At 33.0% G+C, this 18,961-nt stretch overlaps 37 non-coding genes across 37 annotated transcripts; all 37 read right to left on the bottom strand.

Moving 5' to 3' along the window:
- Positions 1–2,596: 2,596 nt before the first annotated feature.
- TRNAG-GCC (transfer RNA glycine (anticodon GCC)) lies at positions 2,597–2,667 on the bottom strand. Its single transcript has one exon. It is a non-coding gene; the product is annotated as a tRNA-Gly (tRNA).
- Positions 2,668–2,898: 231 nt separating this feature from the next.
- Positions 2,899–2,969, bottom strand: TRNAG-UCC (transfer RNA glycine (anticodon UCC)). Its single transcript has one exon. It is a non-coding gene; the product is annotated as a tRNA-Gly (tRNA).
- Positions 2,970–3,201: 232 nt separating this feature from the next.
- Positions 3,202–3,272, bottom strand: TRNAG-GCC (transfer RNA glycine (anticodon GCC)). The gene has a single exon. It is a non-coding gene; the product is annotated as a tRNA-Gly (tRNA).
- Positions 3,273–3,504: 232 nt separating this feature from the next.
- TRNAG-GCC (transfer RNA glycine (anticodon GCC)) lies at positions 3,505–3,575 on the bottom strand. The gene has a single exon. It is a non-coding gene; the product is annotated as a tRNA-Gly (tRNA).
- A 534-nt stretch (positions 3,576–4,109) lies between these two features.
- TRNAG-GCC (transfer RNA glycine (anticodon GCC)) lies at positions 4,110–4,180 on the bottom strand. The gene has a single exon. It is a non-coding gene; the product is annotated as a tRNA-Gly (tRNA).
- A 231-nt stretch (positions 4,181–4,411) lies between these two features.
- TRNAG-GCC (transfer RNA glycine (anticodon GCC)) lies at positions 4,412–4,482 on the bottom strand. Its single transcript has one exon. It is a non-coding gene; the product is annotated as a tRNA-Gly (tRNA).
- A 232-nt stretch (positions 4,483–4,714) lies between these two features.
- On the bottom strand, positions 4,715–4,785 carry TRNAG-UCC (transfer RNA glycine (anticodon UCC)). Its single transcript has one exon. It is a non-coding gene; the product is annotated as a tRNA-Gly (tRNA).
- A 232-nt stretch (positions 4,786–5,017) lies between these two features.
- TRNAG-GCC (transfer RNA glycine (anticodon GCC)) lies at positions 5,018–5,088 on the bottom strand. The gene has a single exon. It is a non-coding gene; the product is annotated as a tRNA-Gly (tRNA).
- Positions 5,089–5,320: 232 nt separating this feature from the next.
- On the bottom strand, positions 5,321–5,391 carry TRNAG-GCC (transfer RNA glycine (anticodon GCC)). Its single transcript has one exon. It is a non-coding gene; the product is annotated as a tRNA-Gly (tRNA).
- A 534-nt stretch (positions 5,392–5,925) lies between these two features.
- On the bottom strand, positions 5,926–5,996 carry TRNAG-GCC (transfer RNA glycine (anticodon GCC)). Its single transcript has one exon. It is a non-coding gene; the product is annotated as a tRNA-Gly (tRNA).
- Positions 5,997–6,228: 232 nt separating this feature from the next.
- TRNAG-GCC (transfer RNA glycine (anticodon GCC)) lies at positions 6,229–6,299 on the bottom strand. Its single transcript has one exon. It is a non-coding gene; the product is annotated as a tRNA-Gly (tRNA).
- Positions 6,300–6,833: 534 nt separating this feature from the next.
- TRNAG-GCC (transfer RNA glycine (anticodon GCC)) lies at positions 6,834–6,904 on the bottom strand. The gene has a single exon. It is a non-coding gene; the product is annotated as a tRNA-Gly (tRNA).
- Positions 6,905–7,439: 535 nt separating this feature from the next.
- On the bottom strand, positions 7,440–7,510 carry TRNAG-GCC (transfer RNA glycine (anticodon GCC)). The gene has a single exon. It is a non-coding gene; the product is annotated as a tRNA-Gly (tRNA).
- A 232-nt stretch (positions 7,511–7,742) lies between these two features.
- On the bottom strand, positions 7,743–7,813 carry TRNAG-GCC (transfer RNA glycine (anticodon GCC)). The gene has a single exon. It is a non-coding gene; the product is annotated as a tRNA-Gly (tRNA).
- Positions 7,814–8,347: 534 nt separating this feature from the next.
- Positions 8,348–8,418, bottom strand: TRNAG-GCC (transfer RNA glycine (anticodon GCC)). Its single transcript has one exon. It is a non-coding gene; the product is annotated as a tRNA-Gly (tRNA).
- A 232-nt stretch (positions 8,419–8,650) lies between these two features.
- TRNAG-GCC (transfer RNA glycine (anticodon GCC)) lies at positions 8,651–8,721 on the bottom strand. Its single transcript has one exon. It is a non-coding gene; the product is annotated as a tRNA-Gly (tRNA).
- A 534-nt stretch (positions 8,722–9,255) lies between these two features.
- On the bottom strand, positions 9,256–9,326 carry TRNAG-GCC (transfer RNA glycine (anticodon GCC)). The gene has a single exon. It is a non-coding gene; the product is annotated as a tRNA-Gly (tRNA).
- Positions 9,327–9,861: 535 nt separating this feature from the next.
- Positions 9,862–9,932, bottom strand: TRNAG-GCC (transfer RNA glycine (anticodon GCC)). The gene has a single exon. It is a non-coding gene; the product is annotated as a tRNA-Gly (tRNA).
- A 232-nt stretch (positions 9,933–10,164) lies between these two features.
- Positions 10,165–10,235, bottom strand: TRNAG-GCC (transfer RNA glycine (anticodon GCC)). Its single transcript has one exon. It is a non-coding gene; the product is annotated as a tRNA-Gly (tRNA).
- A 534-nt stretch (positions 10,236–10,769) lies between these two features.
- TRNAG-GCC (transfer RNA glycine (anticodon GCC)) lies at positions 10,770–10,840 on the bottom strand. Its single transcript has one exon. It is a non-coding gene; the product is annotated as a tRNA-Gly (tRNA).
- Positions 10,841–11,375: 535 nt separating this feature from the next.
- On the bottom strand, positions 11,376–11,446 carry TRNAG-GCC (transfer RNA glycine (anticodon GCC)). The gene has a single exon. It is a non-coding gene; the product is annotated as a tRNA-Gly (tRNA).
- A 232-nt stretch (positions 11,447–11,678) lies between these two features.
- TRNAG-GCC (transfer RNA glycine (anticodon GCC)) lies at positions 11,679–11,749 on the bottom strand. The gene has a single exon. It is a non-coding gene; the product is annotated as a tRNA-Gly (tRNA).
- Positions 11,750–12,275: 526 nt separating this feature from the next.
- On the bottom strand, positions 12,276–12,346 carry TRNAG-GCC (transfer RNA glycine (anticodon GCC)). The gene has a single exon. It is a non-coding gene; the product is annotated as a tRNA-Gly (tRNA).
- Positions 12,347–12,578: 232 nt separating this feature from the next.
- Positions 12,579–12,649, bottom strand: TRNAG-GCC (transfer RNA glycine (anticodon GCC)). Its single transcript has one exon. It is a non-coding gene; the product is annotated as a tRNA-Gly (tRNA).
- A 534-nt stretch (positions 12,650–13,183) lies between these two features.
- On the bottom strand, positions 13,184–13,254 carry TRNAG-GCC (transfer RNA glycine (anticodon GCC)). The gene has a single exon. It is a non-coding gene; the product is annotated as a tRNA-Gly (tRNA).
- Positions 13,255–13,486: 232 nt separating this feature from the next.
- On the bottom strand, positions 13,487–13,557 carry TRNAG-GCC (transfer RNA glycine (anticodon GCC)). Its single transcript has one exon. It is a non-coding gene; the product is annotated as a tRNA-Gly (tRNA).
- Positions 13,558–14,091: 534 nt separating this feature from the next.
- On the bottom strand, positions 14,092–14,162 carry TRNAG-GCC (transfer RNA glycine (anticodon GCC)). Its single transcript has one exon. It is a non-coding gene; the product is annotated as a tRNA-Gly (tRNA).
- A 231-nt stretch (positions 14,163–14,393) lies between these two features.
- Positions 14,394–14,464, bottom strand: TRNAG-UCC (transfer RNA glycine (anticodon UCC)). The gene has a single exon. It is a non-coding gene; the product is annotated as a tRNA-Gly (tRNA).
- A 232-nt stretch (positions 14,465–14,696) lies between these two features.
- TRNAG-GCC (transfer RNA glycine (anticodon GCC)) lies at positions 14,697–14,767 on the bottom strand. Its single transcript has one exon. It is a non-coding gene; the product is annotated as a tRNA-Gly (tRNA).
- A 232-nt stretch (positions 14,768–14,999) lies between these two features.
- On the bottom strand, positions 15,000–15,070 carry TRNAG-GCC (transfer RNA glycine (anticodon GCC)). The gene has a single exon. It is a non-coding gene; the product is annotated as a tRNA-Gly (tRNA).
- A 534-nt stretch (positions 15,071–15,604) lies between these two features.
- TRNAG-GCC (transfer RNA glycine (anticodon GCC)) lies at positions 15,605–15,675 on the bottom strand. The gene has a single exon. It is a non-coding gene; the product is annotated as a tRNA-Gly (tRNA).
- Positions 15,676–15,923: 248 nt separating this feature from the next.
- TRNAG-GCC (transfer RNA glycine (anticodon GCC)) lies at positions 15,924–15,994 on the bottom strand. Its single transcript has one exon. It is a non-coding gene; the product is annotated as a tRNA-Gly (tRNA).
- Positions 15,995–16,226: 232 nt separating this feature from the next.
- TRNAG-GCC (transfer RNA glycine (anticodon GCC)) lies at positions 16,227–16,297 on the bottom strand. The gene has a single exon. It is a non-coding gene; the product is annotated as a tRNA-Gly (tRNA).
- A 231-nt stretch (positions 16,298–16,528) lies between these two features.
- Positions 16,529–16,599, bottom strand: TRNAG-GCC (transfer RNA glycine (anticodon GCC)). The gene has a single exon. It is a non-coding gene; the product is annotated as a tRNA-Gly (tRNA).
- Positions 16,600–16,830: 231 nt separating this feature from the next.
- On the bottom strand, positions 16,831–16,901 carry TRNAG-UCC (transfer RNA glycine (anticodon UCC)). The gene has a single exon. It is a non-coding gene; the product is annotated as a tRNA-Gly (tRNA).
- A 535-nt stretch (positions 16,902–17,436) lies between these two features.
- On the bottom strand, positions 17,437–17,507 carry TRNAG-GCC (transfer RNA glycine (anticodon GCC)). Its single transcript has one exon. It is a non-coding gene; the product is annotated as a tRNA-Gly (tRNA).
- Positions 17,508–17,739: 232 nt separating this feature from the next.
- TRNAG-UCC (transfer RNA glycine (anticodon UCC)) lies at positions 17,740–17,810 on the bottom strand. Its single transcript has one exon. It is a non-coding gene; the product is annotated as a tRNA-Gly (tRNA).
- Between the last annotated feature and the right edge of the window lie 1,151 nt (positions 17,811–18,961).

The following is an 18,961-nucleotide window of genomic DNA, read 5'->3' as shown; positions in this document are numbered from 1 at the left end:
CGTTCGCAGTTTACAAATCGGAGCAAACAAATACCCGATTTCCGGAACGCGTTCGCGGTTCACGGAAATTTGGTCATTCATCTACCAACACCAGTCTTTACTAACTGGCTTCTAAGGACCACAATCTGCTAGTCTTTGTCCATCCCACATGGACACTAGTCTGTACGTGCTTGCTTCCAAGCACCACCAACTTCTGTTCTTCGTCAATTCCACATTGCCACCAGCTTCTATGCACCGCCATCTTCTGTTCTTCGTCAATTCCACATTGACACCAGCTTCAATGCACCACCATCTTCAGGTCTTTTTTGTCCATTCCACATGGACGCCAGTCAGTACATTCTGGCTTCTTTTCCTCCGTCATCGTTTGGTTTCAAGATATACGCGGCGATCGGCTAGGGTTACGAGAAACGTCTAGCCTCCCAATGGCAGGGCTTCCACCATCGGTTCACGCAAATGCGTTTTTATCTATTATTTGGTTTTAAGATATACGCGGCGATCGGCTAGGGTTACGAGAAACGTCTAGCCTCCCAATGGCAGGGCTTCCACCAAAGGTTCACGCGAATGCGTTTTCATCTATTATTGTAATGGAATCGAAACGTATATATACCCCAAAATTTGAAAAAAGCGGGCAAGAGGGGTACCCTTCACTTTAAACGTCAATATTAGCAAAGTTTCGAAAGATAATAGGAACAACTTTATTTTAAACGATTTAACTATTTTTAAAGTTATTTACTGGCGATTAAAATAATTAAAAATAATTATATTTATTTAAATATTAAAGATAAACCCAAGTACCGAAGTCGTTAAATCATTGCCTCCTATATCTATCAAGGCCCGTGCTTTGCGTTATATTTCGTACATTGTCTCTTATATCTTTTTAGGCCCGTGCATTGCGTTATATTTCCTACATTGCCCCCTGTATCTATCTAGGCCCGTGCATTGCGATATATTTTTGAGAACAACAACCAAAATGGGAAGCTCCTCTCAGAACCATAATAATTTGTTTTCTCTGTTATATGAAATGAAAATATGGATAATATTTTCGGCAATTCGATTTGAATGGCTCTTTCTGATGTATCATTCTCTCAGCACTGTTCATAATGGACAGGAACGTAGAGATTCGAGACACTAGGAATTACGATAGTGTTTCAAATCCTCTGTATTGAGGGTTTAAAGGCTTGGAGTGAGTCGAAAGATAAATACACATCCTATTTTTTAGTTGTACCATGCGTACCACAATGTTGCCAGGCGTTTTTTGAAGGATGCTTGGGTACTTGGTACAGACTGTTACGTCTACCAAGTTTCCTAGCATCCAAGAATAAATAGGATTCATAGAAGCCAGTGTTAAGGGCATGTCATGGGTCAAGTCGTTAAATATATCGACGCAGTTAAATAGCTGATGGCATTATTTTATCCACTTTCCCATTGCCTTCGAGTGGAAGTTCAACTTTGGCACGGACGACAGATGGCGCTCTTAAACTTCTACCCCCAAAAATCGTTGTTGTCTGCTCGTTTTCCCCTTCCGCGTTTTTTCGTTATAAACTTATGATTTAACGAACTGTTAAGATAAAATTTCATATTTCCTAAGACAGATAAGCTTCTACTCCTTTCATATTACTCCCAGTTAGATTTAATGCTTAAAAAATATATTTTCAATAAAAACACCGCTTCCACTAGTGGATTTATACTCCTTGTTAGATTAGTGTAGGTGTAGAGAGTAATCATTACAAACGCTAAAAAATATATTTTCAAAAATGAAGAACATAGAACATTTATTCTATATCAAAAAATATTTTGGTGGTAAGATTGCTTTAGAAAAATCCAAACGGCTAGATATTGGTAAAAAAAGACATGTGTAAGCTATTTGTAGATGAGATAATTGTTTTACATGTTTTAAATGAGACTAAAACTTCCACTATTGTGTCTAAAAAAGTGTTGGCCATGTATATTTTTTAAATATGACGGAATTGCGGTTGATATGATAGCGCCCTATTTGCGAAAAAAACCTTTTTTTAAACAGTTGAATCATTCTTTGATAGAATTTCGAAGGAAGAAGTTAAGTGTTAGATTTGCTCGATTAATTTTGTTCGGCAAATAATATAATTAAGCCTTACGTATTACTGAAGGAGATTGATTTTGCCAACCTTTGTGAGTATTTAACTGTTTAATAATTATTTTGGTTAAGTGGGAGCCTAGCTTATGTGTGATTGGGTTGTGGCTTCCATGATTTGGGCACATTTGCTTTTTGTGTGGCGAGGTATGATTCAGCTTTGATATGGACAAATGTTACAAATCATACTGGTAGACTAAGAATGCGGTTGAGGTATAGCGAGAGAGTAGAGTTTCCACAGCAATTGAGAGATATTGAAAAGGCTTGAACAATAGACTATTTTAAAATTCAATTCCTGCACTTGCAAAGAATTAAAAAAAGCGATAGATGCATATATTTAGGTTGTTTAAGGGGTAGTGATAGTCATCTCCACTCGGAGAGGTAATATTTTGGCTTTCCCAACTTGTATTAATTTCGAATGACCCTGAAGTAAGGATATTGGAATTTAAACACAATATCGTTATGCATCAAATGACGACCAAAACATTCATCGGCCGGGAATCGAACCCGGATCTCCCGCGTGGCAGGCGAGAATTCTACCATTGAACCACCGATGCTCTGCAAAGAGTAGAATATGGAAAGAATGTTATTTCACCTGAATATTTGATATGCAAACCAAATATTTCTTTGAATTATTATCTCAAATAATATTTTAAGAAGGGTTTATCAATTTAAAAATTATTATTTTACATAATTTTTTAATTTTTTTATTAATTTCGAAAGACCCTGAAGTAAGGATAATACAATTTAAACACAATATCGTTATGCATCAAATGACGACCAAAACACGCATCGGCCGGGAATCGAACCCGGATCTCCCGCGTGGAAGGCGAAAATTCTACCATTGAACCACCGATGCTCTGCAAAGAGTAGAATATGGAAAGAATTGTATTTCACCTGAATATTTGATAATCAAACCAAATATTTCTTTGAATTATTATCTCAAATATTATTTTTAGAAGGATTTATCAATTTAACAATTATCATTTTACTTAATTTTCGTAATTTTTTTAATATATTCCCAAGACCCTGAAGTAAGGATAATACAATTTAAACACAATATCGTTATGCATCAAATGATGACCAAAACATGCATCGGCCGGGAATCGAACCCGGATCACCCACGTGGCAGGCGAGAATTCTACCATTGAACCACCGATGCTCTACAAAGAGTAGAATATGGAAAGAATGGTATTTCACCTGAATATTTGATAATCAAACCAAATATTTCTTTGAATTATTATCCCAAATAATATTTTAAGAAGGGTTTATCAATTTAAAAATTATTATTTTACATACTTTTCGTAATTTTTTTATTAATTTCGAAAGACCCTGAAGTAAGGATAATAGAATTTAAACACAATATCGTTATGCATCAAATGACGACCAAAACATGCATCGGCCGGGAATCGAACCCGGATCTCCCGCGTGGCAGGCGAGAATTATACCATTGAACCACCGAGGCTCTGCCAAGAGTAGAATATGGAAAAATGGTATTTCACCTGAATATTTGATAATCAAACCAAATATTTCTTTGAATTATTATCTCAAATATTATTTTTGGAAGGATTTATCAATTTAACAATTATCATTTTACTTAATTTTCGTAATTTTTTTAATATATTCCCAAGACCCTGAAGTAAGGATAATACAATTTAAACACAATATCGTTATGCATCAAATGATGACCCAAACATGCATCGGCCGGGAATCGAACCCGGATCTCCCGCGTGGCAGAAGAGAATTCTACTATTGAACCATCGATGCTCTGCAAAGAGTAGAATATGGAAAGAATGTTATTTCACCTGAATATTTTATAATCAAACCAAATATTTCTTTGAATTGTTATCTCAAATAATATTTTTAGAAGGATTTATCAATTTAACAATTATCATTTTACTTAATTTTCGTAATTTGTTTATTAATTTCGAAAGACCCTGAAGTAAGGATAATACAATTTAAACACAATATCGTTATGCATCAAATGACGACCAAAACATGCATCGGCCGGGAATCGAACCCGGATCTCCCGCGTGGCAGGCGAGAATTCTACCATTGAACCACCAAGGCCCTGCCAAAAGTAAAATATGGAAAAATGGTTTTTCACCTGAATATTTGATAATCAAACCAAATATTTCTTTGAATTATTATCTCAAATAATATTTTTAGAAGGTTTTATCAATTTAAAAATTATGATTTTACATACTTTTCGTAATTTTTTTATTAATTTCGAATGACCCTGAAGTAAGGATATTGGAATTTAAACACAATATCGTTATGCATCAAATGACGACCAAAACATTCATCGGCCGGGAATCGAACCCGGATCTCCCGCGTGGCAGGCGAGAATTCTACCATTGAACCACCGATGCTCTGCAAAGAGTAGAATATGGAAAGAATGTTATTTCACCTGAATATTTGATATGCAAACCAAATATTTCTTTGAATTATTATCTCAAATAATATTTTAAGAAGGGTTTATCAATTTAAAAATTATTATTTTACATAATTTTCTTAATTTTTTTATTAATTTCGAAAGACCCTGAAGTAAGGATAATACAATTTAAACACAATATCGTTATGCATCAAATGACGACCAAAACACGCATCGGCCGGGAATCGAACCCGGATCTCCCGCGTGGAAGGCGAAAATTCTACCATTGAACCACCGATGCTCTGCAAAGAGTAGAATATGGAAAGAATGGTATTTCACCTGAATATTTGATAATCAAACCAAATATTTCTTTGAATTATTATCTCAAATATTATTTTTAGAAGGATTTATCAATTTAACAATTATCATTTTACTTAATTTTCGTAATTTTTTTAATATATTCCCAAGACCCTGAAGTAAGGATAATACAATTTAAACACAATATCGTTATGCATCAAATGATGACCAAAACATGCATCGGCCGGGAATCGAACCCGGATCACCCACGTGGCAGGCGAGAATTCTACCATTGAACCACCGATGCTCTACAAAGAGTAGAATATGGAAAGAATGGTATTTCACCTGAATATTTGATAATCAAACCAAATATTTCTTTGAATTATTATCCCAAATAATATTTTAAGAAGGGTTTATCAATTTAAAAATTATTATTTTACATACTTTTCGTAATTTTTTTATTAATTTCGAAAGACCCTGAAGTAAGGATAATAGAATTTAAACACAATATCGTTATGCATCAAATGACGACCAAAACATGCATCGGCCGGGAATCGAACCCGGATCTCCCGCGTGGCAGGCGAGAATTATACCATTGAACCACCGAGGCTCTGCCAAGAGTAGAATATGGAAAAATGGTATTTCACCTGAATATTTGATAATCAAACCAAATATTTCTTTGAATTATTATCTCAAATATTATTTTTGGAAGGATTTATCAATTTAACAATTATCATTTTACTTAATTTTCGTAATTTTTTTAATATATTCCCAAGACCCTGAAGTAAGGATAATACAATTTAAACACAATATCGTTATGCATCAAATGATGAACAAAACATGCATCGGCCGGGAATCGAACGCGGATCTCCCGCGTGGCAGAAGAGAATTCTACTATTGAACCATCGATGCTCTGCAAAGAGTAGAATATGGAAAGAATGTTATTTCACCTGAATATTTTATAATCAAACCAAATATTTCTTTGAATTGTTATCTCAAATAATATTTTTAGAAGGATTTATCAATTTAACAATTATCATTTTACTTAATTTTCGTAATTTGTTTATTAATTTCGAAAGACCCTGAAGTAAGGATAATACAATTTAAACACAATATCGTTATGCATCAAATGACGACCAAAACATGCATCGGCCGGGAATCGAACCCAGATCTCCCGCGTGGCAGGCGAGAATTCTACCATTGAACCACCGAGGCTCTGCCAAGAGTAGAATATGGAAAGATTGTTTATTCACCTGTATATTTGATAATCAAACCAAATATTTCTTTGAATTATTATCTCAAATAATATTTTAAGAAGGGTTTATCAATTTAAAAATTATTATTTTACATACTTTTCGTAATTTTTTTATTAATTTCGAAAGACCCTGAAGTAAGGATAATAGAATTTAAACACAATATCGTTATGCATCAAATGACGACCAAAACATGCATCGGCCGGGAATCGAACCCGGATCTCCCGCGTGGCAGGCGAGAATTATACCATTGAACCACCGAGGCTCTGCCAAGAGTAGAATATGGAAAAATGGTATTTCACCTGAATATTTGATAATCAAACCAAATATTTCTTTGAATTATTATCTCAAATATTATTTTTGGAAGGATTTATCAATTTAACAATTATCATTTTACTTAATTTTCGTAATTTTTTTAATATATTCCCAAGACCCTGAAGTAAGGATAATACAATTTAAACACAATATCGTTATGCATCAAATGATGAACAAAACATGCATCGGCCGGGAATCGAACCCGGATCTCCCGCGTGGCAGAAGAGAATTCTACTATTGAACCATCGATGCTCTGCAAAGAGTAGAATATGGAAAGAATGGTATTTCACCTGAATATTTGATAATCAAACCAAATATTTCTTTGAATTATTATCTCAAATATTATTTTTAGAAGGATTTATCAATTTAACAATTATCATTTTACTTAATTTTCGTAATTTTTTTAATATATTCCCAAGACCCTGAAGTAAGGATAATACAATTTAAACACAATATCGTTATGCATCAAATGATGACCAAAACATGCATCGGCCGGGAATCGAACCCGGATCACCCACGTGGCAGGCGAGAATTCTACCATTGAACCACCGATGCTCTACAAAGAGTAGAATATGGAAAGAATGGTATTTCACCTGAATATTTGATAATCAAACCAAATATTTCTTTGAATTATTATCCCAAATAATATTTTAAGAAGGGTTTATCAATTTAAAAATTATTATTTTACATACTTTTCGTAATTTTTTTATTAATTTCGAAAGACCCTGAAGTAAGGATAATACAATTTAAACACAATATCGTTATGCATCAAATGATGAACAAAACATGCATCGGCCGGGAATCGAACCCGGATCTCCCGCGTGGCAGAAGAGAATTCTACTATTGAACCATCGATGCTCTGCAAAGAGTAGAATATGGAAAGAATGGTATTTCACCTGAATATTTGATAATCAAACCAAATATTTCTTTGAATTATTATCTCAAATATTATTTTTAGAAGGATTTATCAATTTAACAATTATCATTTTACTTAATTTTCGTAATTTTTTTAATATATTCCCAAGACCCTGAAGTAAGGATAATACAATTTAAACACAATATCGTTATGCATCAAATGATGACCAAAACATGCATCGGCCGGGAATCGAACCCGGATCACCCACGTGGCAGGCGAGAATTCTACCATTGAACCACCGATGCTCTACAAAGAGTAGAATATGGAAAGAATGGTATTTCACCTGAATATTTGATAATCAAACCAAATATTTCTTTGAATTATTATCCCAAATAATATTTTAAGAAGGGTTTATCAATTTAAAAATTATTATTTTACATACTTTTCGTAATTTTTTTATTAATTTCGAAAGACCCTGAAGTAAGGATAATAGAATTTAAACACAATATCGTTATGCATCAAATGACGACCAAAACATGCATCGGCCGGGAATCGAACCCGGATCTCCCGCGTGGCAGGCGAGAATTATACCATTGAACCACCGAGGCTCTGCCAAGAGTAGAATATGGAAAAATGGTATTTCACCTGAATATTTGATAATCAAACCAAATATTTCTTTGAATTATTATCTCAAATATTATTTTTGGAAGGATTTATCAATTTAACAATTATCATTTTACTTAATTTTCGTAATTTTTTTAATATATTCCCAAGACCCTGAAGTAAGGATAATACAATTTAAACACAATATCGTTATGCATCAAATGATGAACAAAACATGCATCGGCCGGGAATCGAACGCGGATCTCCCGCGTGGCAGAAGAGAATTCTACTATTGAACCATCGATGCTCTGCAAAGAGTAGAATATGGAAAGAATGTTATTTCACCTGAATATTTTATAATCAAACCAAATATTTCTTTGAATTGTTATCTCAAATAATATTTTTAGAAGGATTTATCAATTTAACAATTATCATTTTACTTAATTTTCGTAATTTTTTTATTAATTTCGAAAGACCCTGAAGTAAGGATAATACAATTTAAACACAATATCGTTATGCATCAAATGACGACCAAAACATGCATCGGCCGGGAATCGAACCCAGATCTCCCGCGTGGCAGGCGAGAATTCTACCATTGAACCACCGAGGCTCTGCCAAGAGTAGAATATGGAAAGATTGTTTATTCACCTGTATATTTGATAATCAAACCAAATATTTCTTTGAATTATTATCTCAAATAATATTTTAAGAAGGGTTTATCAATTTAAAAATTATTATTTTACATACTTTTCGTAATTTTTTTATTAATTTCGAAAGACCCTGAAGTAAGGATAATAGAATTTAAACACAATATCGTTATGCATCAAATGACGACCAAAACATGCATCGGCCGGGAATCGAACCCGGATCTCCCGCGTGGCAGGCGAGAATTATACCATTGAACCACCGAGGCTCTGCCAAGAGTAGAATATGGAAAAATGGTATTTCACCTGAATATTTGATAATCAAACCAAATATTTCTTTGAATTATTATCTCAAATATTATTTTTGGAAGGATTTATCAATTTAACAATTATCATTTTACTTAATTTTCGTAATTTTTTTAATATATTCCCAAGACCCTGAAGTAAGGATAATACAATTTAAACACAATATCGTTATGCATCAAATGATGAACAAAACATGCATCGGCCGGGAATCGAACCCGGATCTCCCGCGTGGCAGAAGAGAATTCTACTATTGAACCATCGATGCTCTGCAAAGAGTAGAATATGGAAAGAATGGTATTTCACCTGAATATTTGATAATCAAACCAAATATTTCTTTGAATTATTATCTCAAATATTATTTTTAGAAGGATTTATCAATTTAACAATTATCATTTTACTTAATTTTCGTAATTTTTTTAATATATTCCCAAGACCCTGAAGTAAGGATAATACAATTTAAACACAATATCGTTATGCATCAAATGATGACCAAAACATGCATCGGCCGGGAATCGAACCCGGATCACCCACGTGGCAGGCGAGAATTCTACCATTGAACCACCGATGCTCTACAAAGAGTAGAATATGGAAAGAATGGTATTTCACCTGAATATTTGATAATCAAACCAAATATTTCTTTGAATTATTATCCCAAATAATATTTTAAGAAGGGTTTATCAATTTAAAAATTATTATTTTACATACTTTTCGTAATTTTTTTATTAATTTCGAAAGACCCTGAAGTAAGGATAATACAATTTAAACACAATATCGTTATGCATCAAATGATGAACAAAACATGCATCGGCCGGGAATCGAACCCGGATCTCCCGCGTGGCAGAAGAGAATTCTACTATTGAACCATCGATGCTCTGCAAAGAGTAGAATATGGAAAGAATGGTATTTCACCTGAATATTTGATAATCAAACCAAATATTTCTTTGAATTATTATCTCAAATATTATTTTTAGAAGGATTTATCAATTTAACAATTATCATTTTACTTAATTTTCGTAATTTTTTTAATATATTCCCAAGACCCTGAAGTAAGGATAATACAATTTAAACACAATATCGTTATGCATCAAATGATGACCAAAACATGCATCGGCCGGGAATCGAACCCGGATCACCCACGTGGCAGGCGAGAATTCTACCATTGAACCACCGATGCTCTACAAAGAGTAGAATATGGAAAGAATGGTATTTCACCTGAATATTTGATAATCAAACCAAATATTTCTTTGAATTATTATCCCAAATAATATTTTAAGAAGGGTTTATCAATTTAAAAATTATTATTTTACATACTTTTCGTAATTTTTTTATTAATTTCGAAAGACCCTGAAGTAAGGATAATAGAATTTAAACACAATATCGTTATGCATCAAATGACGACCAAAACATGCATCGGCCGGGAATCGAACCCGGATCTCCCGCGTGGCAGGCGAGAATTATACCATTGAACCACCGAGGCTCTGCCAAGAGTAGAATATGGAAAAATGGTATTTCACCTGAATATTTGATAATCAAACCAAATATTTCTTTGAATTATTATCTCAAATATTATTTTTGGAAGGATTTATCAATTTAACAATTATCATTTTACTTAATTTTCGTAATTTTTTTAATATATTCCCAAGACCCTGAAGTAAGGATAATACAATTTAAACACAATATCGTTATGCATCAAATGATGAACAAAACATGCATCGGCCGGGAATCGAACCCGGATCTCCCGCGTGGCAGAAGAGAATTCTACTATTGAACCATCGATGCTCTGCAAAGAGTAGAATATGGAAAGAATGGTATTTCACCTGAATATTTGATAATCAAACCAAATATTTCTTTGAATTATTATCTCAAATATTATTTTTAGAAGGATTTATCAATTTAACAATTATCATTTTACTTAATTTTCGTAATTTTTTTAATATATTCCCAAGACCCTGAAGTAAGGATAATACAATTTAAACACAATATCGTTATGCATCAAATGATGACCAAAACATGCATCGGCCGGGAATCGAACCCGGATCACCCACGTGGCAGGCGAGAATTCTACCATTGAACCACCGATGCTCTACAAAGAGTAGAATATGGAAAGAATGGTATTTCACCTGAATATTTGATAATCAAACCAAATATTTCTTTGAATTATTATCCCAAATAATATTTTAAGAAGGGTTTATCAATTTAAAAATTATTATTTTACATACTTTTCGTAATTTTTTTATTAATTTCGAAAGACCCTGAAGTAAGGATAATACAATTTAAACACAATATCGTTATGCATCAAATGATGAACAAAACATGCATCGGCCGGGAATCGAACCCGGATCTCCCGCGTGGCAGAAGAGAATTCTACTATTGAACCATCGATGCTCTGCAAAGAGTAGAATATGGAAAGAATGGTATTTCACCTGAATATTTGATAATCAAACCAAATATTTCTTTGAATTATTATCTCAAATATTATTTTTAGAAGGATTTATCAATTTAACAATTATCATTTTACTTAATTTTCGTAATTTTTTTAATATATTCCCAAGACCCTGAAGTAAGGATAATACAATTTAAACACAATATCGTTATGCATCAAATGATGACCAAAACATGCATCGGCCGGGAATCGAACCCGGATCACCCACGTGGCAGGCGAGAATTCTACCATTGAACCACCGATGCTCTACAAAGAGTAGAATATGGAAAGAATGGTATTTCACCTGAATATTTGATAATCAAACCAAATATTTCTTTGAATTATTATCCCAAATAATATTTTAAGAAGGGTTTATCAATTTAAAAATTATTATTTTACATACTTTTCGTAATTTTTTTATTAATTTCGAAAGACCCTGAAGTAAGGATAATAGAATTTAAACACAATATCGTTATGCATCAAATGACGACCAAAACATGCATCGGCCGGGAATCGAACCCGGATCTCCCGCGTGGCAGGCGAGAATTATACCATTGAACCACCGAGGCTCTGCCAAGAGTAGAATATGGAAAAATGGTATTTCACCTGAATATTTGATAATCAAACCAAATATTTCTTTGAATTATTATCTCAAATATTATTTTTGGAAGGATTTATCAATTTAACAATTATCATTTTACTTAATTTTCGTAATTTTTTTAATATATTCCCAAGACCCTGAAGTAAGGATAATACAATTTAAACACAATATCGTTATGCATCAAATGATGAACAAAACATGCATCGGCCGGGAATCGAACCCGGATCTCCCGCGTGGCAGAAGAGAATTCTACTATTGAACCATCGATGCTCTGCAAAGAGTAGAATATGGAAAGAATGTTATTTCACCTGAATATTTTATAATCAAACCAAATATTTCTTTGAATTGTTATCTCAAATAATATTTTTAGAAGGATTTATCAATTTAACAATTATCATTTTACTTAATTTTCGTAATTTGTTTATTAATTTCGAAAGACCCTGAAGTAAGGATAATACAATTTAAACACAATGCATCAAATGACGACCAAAACATGCATCGGCCGGGAATCGAACCCAGATCTCCCGCGTGGCAGGCGAGAATTCTACCATTGAACCACCGAGGCTCTGCCAAGAGTAGAATATGGAAAGATTGTTTATTCACCTGTATATTTGATAATCAAACCAAATATTTCTTTGAATTATTATCTCAAATAATATTTTAAGAAGGGTTTATCAATTTAAAAATTATTATTTTACATACTTTTCGTAATTTTTTTATTAATTTCGAAAGACCCTGAAGTAAGGATAATAGAATTTAAACACAATATCGTTATGCATCAAATGACGACCAAAACATGCATCGGCCGGGAATCGAACCCGGATCTCCCGCGTGGCAGGCGAGAATTATACCATTGAACCACCGAGGCTCTGCCAAGAGTAGAATATGGAAAAATGGTATTTCACCTGAATATTTGATAATCAAACCAAATATTTCTATGAATTATTATCTCAAATATTATTTTTGGAAGGATTTATCAATTTAACAATTATCATTTTACTTAATTTTCGTAATTTTTTTAATATATTCCCAAGACCCTGAAGTAAGGATAATACAATTTAAACACAATATCGTTATGCATCAAATGATGAACAAAACATGCATCGGCCGGGAATCGAACCCGGATCTCCCGCGTGGCAGAAGAGAATTCTACTATTGAACCATCGATGCTCTGCAAAGAGTAGAATATGGAAAGAATGGTATTTCACCTGAATATTTGATAATCAAACCAAATATTTCTTTGAATTATTATCTCAAATATTATTTTTAGAAGGATTTATCAATTTAACAATTATCATTTTACTTAATTTTCGTAATTTTTTTAATATATTCCCAAGACCCTGAAGTAAGGATAATACAATTTAAACACAATATCGTTATGCATCAAATGATGACCAAAACATGCATCGGCCGGGAATCGAACCCGGATCACCCACGTGGCAGGCGAGAATTCTACCATTGAACCACCGATGCTCTACAAAGAGTAGAATATGGAAAGAATGGTATTTCACCTGAATATTTGATAATCAAACCAAATATTTCTTTGAATTATTATCCCAAATAATATTTTAAGAAGGGTTTATCAATTTAAAAATTATTATTTTACATACTTTTCGTAATTTTTTTATTAATTTCGAAAGACCCTGAAGTAAGGATAATAGAATTTAAACACAATATCGTTATGCATCAAATGACGACCAAAACATGCATCGGCCGGGAATCGAACCCGGATCTCCCGCGTGGCAGGCGAGAATTATACCATTGAACCACCGAGGCTCTGCCAAGAGTAGAATATGGAAAAATGGTATTTCACCTGAATATTTGATAATCAAACCAAATATTTCTTTGAATTATTATCTCAAATATTATTTTTGGAAGGATTTATCAATTTAACAATTATCATTTTACTTAATTTTCGTAATTTTTTTAATATATTCCCAAGACCCTGAAGTAAGGATAATACAATTTAAACACAATATCGTTATGCATCAAATGATGACCAAAACATGCATCGGCCGGGAATCGAACCCGGATCTCCCGCGTGGCAGAAGAGAATTCTACTATTGAACCATCGATGCTCTGCAAAGAGTAGAATATGGAAAGAATGTTATTTCACCTGAATATTTTATAATCAAACCAAATATTTCTTTGAATTGTTATCTCAAATAATATTTTTAGAAGGATTTATCAATTTAACAATTATCATTTTACTTAATTTTCGTAATTTGTTTATTAATTTCGAAAGACCCTGAAGTAAGGATAATACAATTTAAACACAATATCGTTATGCATCAAATGACGACCAAAACATGCATCGGCCGGGAATCGAACCCGGATCTCCCGCGTGGCAGGCGAGAATTCTACCATTGAGCCACCAAGGCCCTGCCAAAAGTAAAATATGGAAAAATGGTTTTTCACCTGAATATTTGATAATCAAACCAAATATTTCTTTGAATTATTATCTCAAATAATATTTTTAGAAGGTTTTATCAATTTAAAAATTATTATTTTACATAATTTTCTTAATTTTTTTATTAATTTCGAAAGACCCTGAAGTAAGGATAATACAATTTAAACACAATATCGTTATGCATCAAATGACGACCAAAACACGCATCGGCCGGGAATCGAACCCGGATCTCCCGCGTGGAAGGCGAAAATTCTACCATTGAACCACCGATGCTCTGCAAAGAGTAGAATATGGAAAGAATGGTATTTCACCTGAATATTTGATAATCAAACCAAATATTTCTTTGAATTATTATCTCAAATATTATTTTTAGAAGGATTTATCAATTTAACAATTATCATTTTACTTAATTTTCGTAATTTTTTTAATATATTCCCAAGACCCTGAAGTAAGGATAATACAATTTAAACACAATATCGTTATGCATCAAATGATGACCAAAACATGCATCGGCCGGGAATCGAACCCGGATCACCCACGTGGCAGGCGAGAATTCTACCATTGAACCACCGATGCTCTACAAAGAGTAGAATATGGAAAGAATGGTATTTCACCTGAATATTTGATAATCAAACCAAATATTTCTTTGAATTATTATCCCAAATAATATTTTAAGAAGGGTTTATCAATTTAAAAATTATTATTTTACATACTTTTCGTAATTTTTTTATTAATTTCGAAAGACCCTGAAGTAAGGATAATAGAATTTAAACACAATATCGTTATGCATCAAATGACGACCAAAACATGCATCGGCCGGGAATCGAACCCGGATCTCCCGCGTGGCAGGCGAGAATTATACCATTGAACCACCGAGGCTCTGCCAAGAGTAGAATATGGAAAAATGGTATTTCACCTGAATATTTGATAATCAAACCAAATATTTCTTTGAATTATTATCTCAAATATTATTTTTGGAAGGATTTATCAATTTAACAATTATCATTTTACTTAATTTTCGTAATTTTTTTAATATATTCCCAAGACCCTGAAGTAAGGATAATACAATTTAAACACAATATCGTTATGCATCAAATGATGAACAAAACATGCATCGGCCGGGAATCGAACCCGGATCTCCCGCGTGGCAGAAGAGAATTCTACTATTGAACCATCGATGCTCTGCAAAGAGTAGAATATGGAAAGAATGTTATTTCACCTGAATATTTTATAATCAAACCAAATATTTCTTTGAATTGTTATCTCAAATAATATTTTTAGAAGGATTTATCAATTTAACAATTATCATTTTACTTAATTTTCGTAATTTGTTTATTAATTTCGAAAGACCCTGAAGTAAGGATAATACAATTTAAACACAATATCGTTATGCATCAAATGACGACCAAAACATGCATCGGCCGGGAATCGAACCCAGATCTCCCGCGTGGCAGGCGAGAATTCTACCATTGAACCACCGAGGCTCTGCCAAGAGTAGAATATGGAAAGATTGTTTATTCACCTGTATATTTGATAATCAAACCAAATATTTCTTTGAATTATTATCTCAAATAATATTTTAAGAAGGGTTTATCAATTTAAAAATTATTATTTTAGATACTTTTCGTAATTTTTTTATTAATTTCGAAAGACCCTGAAGTAAGGATAATACAATTTAAACACAATATCGTTATGCATCAATATCGTTATGCATCAAATGACGACGAAAACATGCATCGGCCGGGAATCGAACCCAGATCTCCCGCGTGGCAGGCGAGAATTCTACCATTGAACCACCGATGCTCTGCAAAGAGTAGAATATGGAAAGAATGGTATTTCACCTGAATATTTGATAATCAATCCAAATATTTCTTTGAACTATTATCTCAAAAAATATTTTTAGAAGGGTTTATCAATTTAAAAATTATTATTTTACATACTTTTCGTAATTTTTTTATTAATTTCGAAAGACCCTGAAGTAATGATAATACAATTTAAACACAATATCGTTATGCATCAAATGACGACCAAAACATGCATCGGCCGGGAATCGAACCCGGATCTCCCGCGTGGCAGGCGAGAATTCTACCATTGAACCACCAAGGCCCTGCCAAAAGTAAAATATGGAAAAATGGTTTTTCACCTGAATATTTGATAATCAAACCAAATATTTCTTTGAATTATTATCTCAAATAATATTTTTAGAAGGTTTTATCAATTTAAAAATTATGATTTTACATACTTTTCGTAATTTTTTTATTAATTTCGAATGACCCTGAAGTAAGGATATTGGAATTTAAACACAATATCGTTATGCATCAAATGACGACCAAAACATTCATCGGCCGGGAATCGAACCCGGATCTCCCGCGTGGCAGGCGAGAATTCTACCATTGAACCACCGATGCTCTGCAAAGAGTAGAATATGGAAAGAATGTTATTTCACCTGAATATTTGATATGCAAACCAAATATTTCTTTGAATTATTATCTCAAATAATATTTTAGAAGGGTTTATCAATTTAAAAATTATTATTTTACATAATTTTCTTAATTTTTTTATTAATTTCGAAAGACCCTGAAGTAAGGATAAAACAATTTAAACACAATATCGTTATGCATCAAATGACGACCAAAACACGCATCGGCCGGGAATCGAACCCGGATCTCCCGCGTGGAAGGCGAAAATTCTACCATTGAACCACCGATGCTCTGCAAAGAGTAGAATATGGAAAGAATGGTATTTCACCTGAATATTTGATAATCAAATCAAATATTTCTTTGAATTATTATCTCAAATATTATTTTTAGAAGGATTTATCAATTTAACAATTATCATTTTACTTAATTTTCGTAATTTTTTTAATATATTCCCAAGACCCTGAAGTAAGGATAATACAATTTAAACACAATATCGTTATGCATCAAATGATGACCAAAACATGCATCGGCCGGGAATCGAACCCGGATCTCCCGCGTGGCAGAAGAGAATTCTACCATTGAACCATCGATGCTCTGCAAAGAGTAGAATATGGAAAGAATGTTATTTCACCTGAATATTTTATAATCAAACCAAATATTTCTTTGAATTGTTATCTCAAATAATATTTTTAGAAGGATTTATCAATTTAACAATTATCATTTTACTTAATTTTCGTAATTTTTTTATTAATTTCGAAAGACCCTGAAGTAAGGATAATACAATTTAAACACAATATCGTTATGCATCAAATGACGACCAAAACATGCATCGGCCGGGAATCGAACCCGGATCTCCCGCGTGGCAGGCGAGAATTCTACCATTGAACCACCGATGCTCTGCAAAGAGTAGAATATGGAAAGAATGTTATTTCACCTGAATATTTGATATGCAAACCAAATATTTCTTTGAATTATTATCTCAAATAATATTTTAAGAAGGGTTTATCAATTTAAAAATTATTATTTTACATAATTTTCTTAATTTTTTTATTAATTTCGAAAGACCCTGAAGTAAGGATAATACAATTTAAACACAATATCGTTATGCATCAAATGACGACCAAAACACGCATCGGCCGGGAATCGAACCCGGATCTCCCGCGTGGAAGGCGAAAATTCTACCATTGAACCACCGATGCTCTGCAAAGAGTAGAATATGGAAAGAATGGTATTTCACCTGAATATTTGATAATCAAACCAAATATTTCTTTGAATTATTATCTCAAATATTATTTTTAGAAGGATTTATCAATTTAACAATTATCATTTTACTTAATTTTCGTAATCTTTTTAATTCTAGAGGGCCGGTAGGCCCTTCTAGATAAGAACCCACACCCTCCCGTAATGTTAAAGAAATAATTCACAGATTTTAGGCTTAGCGTCCCATAGAAAAAGCATGGGATTTTTAGTGGTCCACTCCATCGAATAACTCAGAAATTACTGCGAAATTAAGGTTCGGAACACTTTTGAATTATCAAGCAACTATTGAATGTTGAACTTCTGAAGTTTGATTAAGAACAATTAAGTCTAAGTATTTTATTTTAATTAATTTATAAATCATGGTAAAACCGTTACATTTATTACACTGTATGCATAGCATTTTGTTCAGCCTCCATCGGGTTTGTGGCGCTTAGGTTAACGCGTCTGCCTATGGAGCAGAAGATTGCAGGTTCGAGTCCTGGCAAGCTCGTTGTTTATTTTTACAGATCTTTTAATTCAACATAAATGAAATAATCCTATAAATACAATGTTTGGATAGTTTTTGTTACGAAGTACGGGCTTGTGGCGTAATGGATAACGCGTTTGCATTCGAGGCAAAACATTGCAGGTTCGAGTCTTGGAAAGCGCGTTGTCTATTTTTGATGAAGAATCTTAGTATATATAAGGGAAAATTCTTAAATAACAAACTTTTAATGAAATGTGCGCGTGCTGGCGCGTGGTTTAGACATAACGTTTTTTTTAAATCTATACAAAAAGGTCAACTAAACTTATTTGAGTCACCAACCGCCTTTTTATATGAAATAAGTTACCACCCGCCTATCTATGGTGAATTAATTTACCACCCGCCTACCAAATGTGAATTAATTTACCACTCCCCTGCCAAATGATTTAAAATTTTAATCTTTCCCATAAAATAATGAGAGGCACTTGGAGTGAGCCAATATGCTGATGAACATCTTACTGGAACATCGAATTAATGACGTTTGACAAGCATATAATTATTTTTATAATATATTAATACAAATTAAGGCTGAAGGAACAGATATTATATAAAAAAGACTTGGTTTGC

The sequence above is a fragment of the Phalangium opilio genome, unplaced genomic scaffold (genome assembly GCF_054372755.1).
Source record: "Phalangium opilio isolate 3A_F unplaced genomic scaffold, DU_Popi_V2 ptg000002l_1, whole genome shotgun sequence".
In the NCBI taxonomy this organism is placed as follows: Eukaryota; Metazoa; Arthropoda; class Arachnida; order Opiliones; family Phalangiidae; genus Phalangium; species Phalangium opilio.
Note: the sequence above shows the minus strand (reverse complement) of the source record. Positions and strands in the feature narration are given on the sequence as shown.